The following is an 8,116-nucleotide window of genomic DNA, read 5'->3' as shown; positions in this document are numbered from 1 at the left end:
GAGATGCCGCCCTGGGCCACTGCCTATGTGGCCCACATCAAAAACCGCTACTGCCTTTACAACAGAATATATTTTGTAAAAAGACACCAAAACAGCACCTGAATTTTTATTTTTAATTTTGGAATTCTAGATGTTTACAGCCGATTAAATCTTTAACAAACATACAACTATACATCCATGAATATGTTAATTGAAAGTGACTTTTCACCCATTTTCATTATTTTTTTCAGATATAAAATCGACAGTGACATATCATTCTGTAGGTAGCAAATTGTAGCTAAAGTGAGTTGGTTTTACTATTAGTTTTAAGTTGTTTTTTTTTTAAATAAAATGTTTGCGTATTGGAATTAGGACAAAATATTATTATCTAAAGAGTGATTTAAGCAGATTCATGTCTGATCATACAGATGCCATTGTATTAACAAGTGTTTGATACAGGCTAGAAACATATTAGAACACAAATAAACTGATAAACTCGGTCAAACAAAAAAAACAAAAAAACATTACAAGTCTCATAGAATACCTAGAGATTGTTTTAGCTTTTCTGCGCTTGGAGGCATCTGGGATAGATCGTCTTACAGAGGAATCAGTATTTCTTATACTTTCTGGAAGAAACCTGCACTGTGTGCTCTTGATCGAAGCCAATAGGATCATCCAGGTCATTGGCAACAACTAATTTAAAAACTTGGCTCCTGGATGGTATGAAATTTTACAGACGTTTTAAAGAAAACTTTACAAAAACATACCTGAGAACAAAGATGACCTCTGCACTGCTCTGACTTTAGAAACTGGATTTGACCGCATGTAGTTTAACTAGGATTGTTTGTTTTGTAAAGTGCCTTAACACTGGTGGTTGTTGCCAAATATGAGTAAACTAAATAATTGTAACCTGTTTTCAGTGTGTCATAAGAAATTATAGTTGAGTAAAACATTAGGCATGTATAGAAAACAATTTTTAAAAATCGTACTGACATCCTTATATAATTTGAATGTCAGGATAAGGGCTGCAGTTTCATATTTCTGCCTCTAGATGGCCACCACGAACAGTTTCAATCAGGGGGAAAAGCAAGACCTGCAGCGGCCGCGAGATGTCGTCATTTACCAAATTATGAGCAGCACCTCTCCCCTGAAGTGGTTGGGCATATTAAAAATGTCAAATATTACTTTATTTTACAAGTCAAAGGGGGAAAAAGATTCCTACGATTATACCCCGATAATGCATGTTATTTAATTAATCTGAACCTGAATGTATCAAAATTATTATGCAATAACCGTATATTTCCCCAATCCTGAAGCACATATACAAACAGCCAAATATCAATGTGACCGAGTTGTATGTAGCTTTTTTTATTTAGGGTAACATAAGACGTATTTATTTAGCGCAAGGCGATTATTATCTAATGGAAATTAAAAACTATCTTAACTGTGTCCATGCTGACCGACGTGACAGCGCACATGAACGATCACGTGCGTTGCTTGATCTGCCAGGAAAAACAGACGATCGCCGAGTAAGAACAAGGGATATTTCGCCTTTCTCTGCTAAATTTCAACATAATGATAGTCACGGATGGGTGTGTACCCTTCAAAATAAAGTTCGTTTGCCTTATTGTTGAAAAGAATACAGCATTTACAATTTACACAGTTTTACAAGTGTAACAAATTCATGTAGCCTTTGAGATGATCAAATACTGGAGAGTCTTCCTGTCGATAGCATCACTCACAACTTTTGAATATAATTTGAGTGATACTTGGATGATGTAACATTTATTTTCCCTTTGAAATAACTAAAGTATTTTTTGAATTGAACGGAATTTGAATTGAATTGTAAGAGAAAAAACTAAAGGGTCTCACGCCCTTGACTTCACTGTTTTCTATTGAAAAAACACTTTAACAAAATTGTAATACATTTTTAGACTAACATAATTCAAGCTTATTCAAACCAGGTAGAAAAATGTAATTGCATTTTAAGCAGTTTTTGTGTGAATTAGTAATATATTAGTAATATATTACAGTATGTAAAAATTATTCATAAAAACGAGGCGGGATTCCCCGTTTCCAATTACTCGTACACCGCTTTCCAAAGTCAACTTGACACTCACAATATGGCGGTTCGCTGGCGTATCCTTCCCCTCTTTCGATGCAGTTTTTAATGTGAAATTTTAACCGGAAGTGACGTACCCTTCAACAGTTTTCACGTGTGCTCACCCCAGCAGTTGACAGAAGAATTCAGACTCTCTGGTCGCTTTCAACCACACTAAATTGGTTGAGAAATGGACAGCAAGGAAAGGGGGAGGAGAAAAATCGTGAAATTCAATTTGAACTTTTCCTAACTTTAATCTTTTAGCGAGGCGTCGCCATTGCGCCGAAGGCTAGCGCGTAGCGCCCTCGCGCCAACCACTGAATGCCGAGGGACATTAATAAACATTAAGCGTCGTCAGCTAACAGTTAGCGAGCCAGAGGACTGCTTCACTACCTCCTCCCAGCCTGTCACGCAGTCAGAGAGGAGAACCCCAAAGCCTGAAGCAGAGGTGAGTGCCATGTAAACAAATAGGCAAAAAAAACTGCATTTATTTCTATGATTATTTTTTTCTAACCCCGCTTGTTGTTAAACGCGACTTCCCTAATTGCTAATTCTCTGAGTGTCTGCTGGGGGTGACAGACGGATGCTGCGGTCGAGCAATGCGTATTATTATGTAATAAATCAGGATTAGCGGGTCTGGGGTGAGCTCGTAGCAGCAGGTTCATCCCTGTACGCTGCCCGTTGCTTTTGTCTCCGAGTCTGTCCCACATTGAGTTCAGAGGTGAAGCTAAACCAACCCGCGCTGCTGGGACGGCATGACGTGCAGCAAATAGTTTCTGCTTCTGTGCTTCACATTCCTCCCAGTCGTATTATCTTCCCACAGCCTCCTCAGTCCCAGTGTGCCGTTACCACTTTCACCCGGAGTACTGATGGAGGAGACCGCTTCCTGTTGCTACCTGGTATCAGGTGGCAAATTGCTACGCGATATCAACCTAGCTTCAATTTCTTCATGTGCGGTACCATACCACACTATTCCCCTTTAACTTTTCTGCATTTTATCACCAGGCACAATTTTTAATGGGTGAAGTGTGGTGAAGGATTTTTAAAAAAAATTCAATTTATTTTACAATCAATTTTTAATTGATCTAGGACAACTAAATGCCTTCAGAAGTGACAGAAATTTAAATCTTGATGATGAAACAAAAATGAATAAAGGACAATACTTGAAGAAAGTAGCTGTAAGAGGCTGAAAAAGACTTGAGTCTGCGGTAAAGAGGCAACAATCTAAAACAAACAGCCTGAGGTAGAGCTCGGCAATGTGGCTTAATAAATAAAATGTCAGATTTTTTAAAAAACCAAATCCAATTTTTTTCCCTCTTCTTAATTTATTTTTATAAATGACAGAAAATATACAAAAAAAATGGCTTTAATTTTAATCATTCCTTCTGTGAGTTCACCGAAATTCAAAGTAAAAGCAAAAAACAAAATAACTTTTGCAAGATATGCATGCTAAACAAGATGGTCCTTTGAAAAAAAAAATACCAGTATATATTTTTAATTTCTCAAATTGACAGTTGAGAAATAATTTAAAAAAAAAATCCAGGTTATCCTGAAAACTGGAAAAATTTGATTTATCGATATAATCAATTTATCACCCTGCCTTAGCCTATAATGAAATAATTTAGATCAAAACATCTTCATGGCCTATTCAAAGTCCAGGCAAATGTGATATTCAGACACTCCAATCTGAATTAGGCTGAGCTAATTTGCTGAAAATGAATCAAATCCATCAACGTAAAGATTTTCTTTGTGGGGGAAAAAAGAAACGTGACGGTAATTTAGATAAGAAGTTTCCACTGTTTTGCCCGTGCCCGACTCTTGTCTTTTGGAATCTTGTCGAACATTTCCATATTTCCACTCACTGCTTGTTTGCGCATGTAAAACCGAAACGGGTCATCCCAGACTGAACTTCTGTTTGTTGGCAGGGAGCAACAGACGGGCACAAGAGCTCCCGGCTCATTTGCAAGTTAAATGCAGTTTCCGCTCTGCCCTCGTCAGAACCATGGCGCCGCCCCGCTGCCGCACGCTTAGCTTCGAATTTGAATTGAGTCTGCATTTTGGAGCAGCAGAGAAGCTGATGTGAGAAGAAAATGTTTCGCTGTGGTGCGTTTGTGGGTGTGTGTTTTAAAAATTGGCTAACCAGAGAGGAAAGATGCAACTCTGTGTTGACAGCGGATGTGCTCACTTCCTCTAAGTGTTTGGCCTTTTGAGATCAGATGATGTCAAGTCATGAAGGAAATGTATATTTAGGAGTCTGGTTGCCATGGAAAATAGGTCTTCGGTGGAGTATTTACCTCTGGATGTGAACTTGTGTAACCGGAGCTGATTAATTATGCCGAGTGCATGGCTTGCATATGGAAAGAGGCTGCAAAAGATGACTTTTGCAGAAATTTCACATAAGTAATTCTTTGCTAAATCAGATGAATGTGCATGAATTAAATTTTTTTAGTTGACTCATGCTTCTATGTGCGAGACGAGTTCCTTAGTAAGGATTTTAGCGCATTTTTGACTCCACAAGATACTCCAGAGGTGGTCTAGATCATGTCAGTGCATCAAAATATGCAATAAGATAAAGGATGAATCAATTAATCACACAATAAATTAAAACAAACAAAATTTCCATTTGCGTAATTTATTGTTTTTCTCTTTTCTCTCTCTCTTTCTACCAAAAACTGGACAACAAAAGTTTTAAGTCTGGTGCATTTATCTCAGTTTGCCCTTTTTTGGAAGGACAATTTTGTTTACTGAGACTTCATAATTCATTTTATTTGTTGTTTTTTGGATATGCCGTTGAGTTCCAGTGTTACATTTTCAATAGAATTTAAAGTTTCTTGATCTTTGAGAATGTATTCCTGCATCATTATGCCATTATCATGATATTACTTGAAAATGGTCTCAAGACAACAATATCATTTTTTGCAATAACGTCTGGGAGAACTTATCAGCAAAATTTGTTATTGCAACAGGCCCAGGTTGTCATGCTTGTATAAATAATCTCTTGCAGCATTTATTTATTAATAAGACCTGTTACGTGTTTGCTGAGTTACAGGCCTTATGTGTGACTTGTGTGGGCCTTTTTACTTTTCCACGGAGGTCATCTGTTTGTGTCGCATCAGAAGGCGTGTTTACATGCACATCAATATTCAGACATGATCCCGATTTAAGAGCGTACTCAAAATGACATGCAGTCAAGCATTTGCCGATCACCTCAGCCTGAAGGTCACATTCAGAGTTGGTAATAATTGAATTAGGCCGAGTGGAGTATCTCCCACCTTAGTGTCACGCTGTGGAGGGGGAATGTTATTGTAAAGCACAAAGCAAAAATAAATCTGTTTTGGTTCAAAAATTTCAACAGTTTGGGGAGACATTATGTGTAGCAGATTTACTAAATTAAATTACAATATACGCATGGAGTTCATGGAAACTAGGGAAGCTAAGGTCTCCGGATGCCGTCACTGTTTTGTAGAATGTAATAATCTTTTGCATTTGGTTGGCTGCCAAAAAGTGGCACGGGCTGTTACCACATCAGATATCGATTTAGTGACCGAGGCGCTTAGGCTCCCAGTAAGTGATAAGGAAAGTGATAAGGAAACAGAAGAATGAGATAAATGGGCCTCAGGTGCAAATCTCTGCCTTGTTCAACGATTACTGCTGTTGATGTATCATCCCACATTTACAAACAACTGTACCATTGTAATATTTCTCCTAATATTTGAATATTTGGATAGTTTATACAAAATAATGACATTTTTGCTCATGGTTGATCTCTTGACAGTTGAGAAATTAAATTGCTGTCAGTTTCTATCATGATCAAAGCAGAATCGCTAACTGTGTTCCCGTTGCAAATGTGCGCAAAACTTTGTCGACAATCCGCTAATGTCGAAAAGACACAATTTGCAATTGTGGTGTTTTCATTAAATCAGAAATGCAACTAAAATGAAATGAAAGAGCAGGGGGGCGCTGCTGAGCACCGACTATGTAGGACGTGTTTTGCGGGTGCTCGGATGGGATATGTGTTTTAATGTAAATTTTTGCACCTCTTTACACACTTTTTTGGAACATACTGGACTATTAGTGAACGAAAATACATATCTGATGTGCAACTTGTAAGTACCGTGGTTGAATATGGGGAAAAACGACAAGGCTACTCGCAGCAAGGCTGACCACGAGGCTCCTGCTGAACCAGATGCTAATAGCATACTGCTAACCAAGATGCAAGAGATGCTGAACGACTCTCGCACTGATCTCATCAACAGGTTTGAGAACATTGTTTCGAATGTAGTTAAGACGGAGATCTCAGCCGCGCTGGCACCGCTAGAAGCTAAAATTGCCTCGTTTGGGACTGCCATTCACGATTTGGAGCGGGCTGCTAACGATCAGGATGGGAGGCTAGCTACCATGGAGGCCTCGGTCAAATCGTTAAATGTATTAGTGGACACACTGTCCAAGAAATGTGAAGACTTGGAGGGTCGCTCCAGACTAAATAACATCCGCCTTGTGGGCGTACCGGAGGGATCCGAAGGTCAACAGCCGACGAAGTTTGTATCGAAGCTGCTTCAGGATCTGCTCGGCCTCGACGCTAAGCCTGCCCTTGACCGGGCTCATCGCACATCGCGGGCCAAGCCAGCAGAGGGGGACCCACCGCGCCCGTTCGTTGTCCGTGTCAACCTGTTTCAAGAACGGAATGAGATTCTACGGAGGGCTCGTGAGTCGTCTCCCTTACTCTATGAAGGAAAACTTGTGTTCATTTTCCCCGATTATTCAACCTCAGTTGCTAAAAAACGCGCATCGTTTACCAAAGTGAAGAAGGAACTCCACTCTTGCCCTGGAATCAAGTTTGGGCTTCTTTTCCCTGCAATACTACGGATCACTCTTCCCAACGGGCAGACCCGTAAGTTTGAGGACCCAGCCCTTGCTGCAGACTTTGTTGAGAAAAACATTAAAAATGTGGTTGATCCAGCCACAGTTTGAAATGTGGTTGTTCCGGCCACAGTTGAATCCCAGAGGGGCCGCTACCCAGTGATGGGATAACATTTTGTTTGGGAACTGTAATACTCTGTACAATACAATTATTATTTAATGCATTGTGGTTCTCTACAGTGCCTTTTGAGTACTCTGGATACACTGTGGATTTAACTCCTAGTTTGGAAATGTATTTTTATTTTCTTGGTTCTTGTTGATACAAGGGGACATTTGTGTGTCCGATTGCACATTAGTTTTACATGCCTTATAATATATTTCATGTTTCTACAAACCTGTTGTTCTCTAGATGGTGCATTTTTCGCATATTGTTATATTTGCATCACATTCCCAGGAGAGTAGTCAGTAGTTAGGACTACTTTCATTTTTCAGCCTCTAGTAAGCTGGATGCTATTTTTTGTTTTCTTTTTGATGGGGTTTCGCGCATCCCGTTTGGGGGAATGCTTCAGCGAATGGGTTGGTTTAGGGAGGGTTTCAGGTGGCAGGGGTGTGTGCGTTACGTTGTTCTTTTTGTCTGTGTATGTCTCTTTTTTTTCGGGTGACCAGGGTGATTCTCGTTTACTTTTGTGTTTTACTTTGACCTATGGCTGATCTTCACTTGACACCAGCTACAGCGGTAGGACGAGAGATCCATTTCACCAGCTTTAACTGCAGGGGGCTCAACAATCCGGTGAAGCGCAGTAAGGTATTACATCATTTGCAACGATTGGGGGCACAAATAGCTTTCCTTCAAGAGACACACCTAAAGAACGTGGACCATGTGAAACTGAAGCGCACCTGGGTTAGTCAAGTTTATCATTCCTCTTTTAACACTAAATCTAGAGGAGTGGCTATCCTTATCAGTAAATCTGTCCCCTATGTGCACTCTCAAACCATTTCTGATTCTTGTGGTAGATACGTTATTATCACTGGTACCATTTGCAATATCCCGGTGGCATTGGCTAATATATATGCTCCCAATTATGACAACGAATACTTTTTTAAACATGTTTTCCAGTCACTTCCCAATCTGTCCACTTATCATTTAATATTGGGAGGTGATTTTAACTGCTGGCT

General features: G+C 39.6%; 1 protein-coding gene across 4 annotated transcripts in view; it reads left to right on the top strand.

Moving 5' to 3' along the window:
* The first annotated feature begins 2,186 nt into the window (after positions 1–2,186).
* The window catches only part of osbpl8 (oxysterol binding protein-like 8), a 73,791-nt gene continuing 67,861 nt past the window's right edge, over positions 2,187–8,116 (top strand). For all 4 annotated transcript variants that reach the window (XM_028043793.1, XM_028043791.1, XM_028043792.1 and 1 more), the window contains exon 1: positions 2,187–2,528. The gene's annotated coding sequence lies outside the window, so the exon portion shown is untranslated. The remainder of the gene's footprint in view (positions 2,529–8,116) is intronic.

The sequence above is a fragment of the Xiphophorus couchianus genome, chromosome 17, assembly GCF_001444195.1.
Source record: "Xiphophorus couchianus chromosome 17, X_couchianus-1.0, whole genome shotgun sequence".
NCBI classification, from domain to species: Eukaryota; Metazoa; Chordata; class Actinopteri; order Cyprinodontiformes; family Poeciliidae; genus Xiphophorus; species Xiphophorus couchianus.
This window is presented reverse-complemented; position numbering and strand designations above follow the sequence as displayed.